We start from the raw sequence: 1,396 nt of genomic DNA, 5'->3' as shown, positions 1-1,396 counted from the left end.
TTGCCTCAACAAGTGGGATGTTGATGTGCAATTCTTTAAACACATCCAAGAATTTCTTAAATTGCAGTTCCTCTTTCTGATTCCTCAACCTTTGGGGGTAAGGAACATAAGGAGGTACTGGTTTTATTACATTCTTACTTGGATGAGTTGAGCAAGACGGGTCTTGAATGCCTTGGGTCTTTGTGGTGCCCTTCGGAGGTTCAGATGAACTGTTAACATCAAGCTTAGGGGTCTCTAAAACCTTAGTTTCTTTTGACTTTTCTAGAGCATTCTTAGGAAAGAGTAATGGAAAGTCTGATCTAGGGCGACAGAAGTGGTGGTCTCTAAAGCCTGTTTCTCTACGGGTAGGACCGGTCTTTCTTTGGCAGGAACCAATGCTGTAGCATCAGCTTCTGTCGAATTTGGTGCACTATCTTTGGGCACTTTTTCTTTTAACTCCTTCCCACTCCTAAGGGTCACTACTTTCACATGTTCCTTACCTAGGTCTCTAGGGACTTCTGTATTACTGGGCAAGGTTCCATGGGCTCGACTATTCTGGTTAAGCGCGAGTTGACTGACTTGAGTCTCTAAATTCCTGATGGCCGCACTTTGTTGATTTATYAAAGCTTGGTTTTGTGCTTGTGCTTGTGCAAAAAGTCCTTTAATCATTACTTCCAAAGAAGATGATTCTGATTGTGGAGGAGGTTTCTTCTGGAAAGGTGGCTGTGAGTGTTGAAAACCTTGTTGGTGATTCTGAGAGTTAGAACTATTTCCATGATGTTGCGGTTGGAAATTAGAAGTTTCCTGTGGTTTATGGACTGGTGGGTTTAAACTGGGACTGGTCCAAGAAAAGTTCGGGTGCTGTCTCCAACTGGCATTGTATGAGTTAGAGTAGGGATTAGATCTGTTTTGAACATAATTTACTGATTCAGAATTATGAGAAGAATGTTCATATGAATGATCCCCACCACAGCACACACATTGCACAGATAGGACTGTTGGAACAGATGAATTAGCAGCTTGCTGTACTCCCTGACCAGAAGTTAAATTTTTCAATAAATTGGTCATGGAAGTGAGCTGAGCTGTTAATACAGTGTATGCATCCACCTCATGTATTCCAGCAGTCTTTTTCTGTGTCTGGGCACGTGGGTCAGCCCAATGCCCATTGTTTGCTGATATCTTTTCTAGGATCTCGTATCCCTCATTGTAGGTACTRGCTGTAAAGGCTCCGCCTGCAGTCGCATCGAGCATTTGTTTTGCCATGGGACTTAACCCATTGTAAAACGTCTCGAGTTGAATGCAATACAGAATGCCATGGTGTGGGCATTTCCTCAACAGCTCTTTAAACCTCTCCCACGCGTCAGGAACAGCTTCATCATCCAGTTGTTTAAAAAGACAGATTTCATTTCTAGATTTA

General features: G+C 42.7%; 1 non-coding gene across 1 annotated transcript; it reads left to right on the top strand.

Annotated features, from left to right (window-relative positions):
* Positions 1-1,288: 1,288 nt before the first annotated feature.
* Positions 1,289-1,395, top strand: LOC112518771. Its single transcript, XR_003069844.1, has one exon. It is a non-coding gene; the product is annotated as a small nucleolar RNA R71 (small nucleolar RNA).
* The last annotated feature ends 1 nt before the right edge of the window (position 1,396 follows it).

This window comes from Cynara cardunculus (assembly GCF_001531365.2).
Source record: "Cynara cardunculus var. scolymus isolate 2C chromosome LG 9, CcrdV1, whole genome shotgun sequence".
NCBI classification, from domain to species: Eukaryota; Viridiplantae; Streptophyta; class Magnoliopsida; order Asterales; family Asteraceae; genus Cynara; species Cynara cardunculus.
This window is presented reverse-complemented; position numbering and strand designations above follow the sequence as displayed.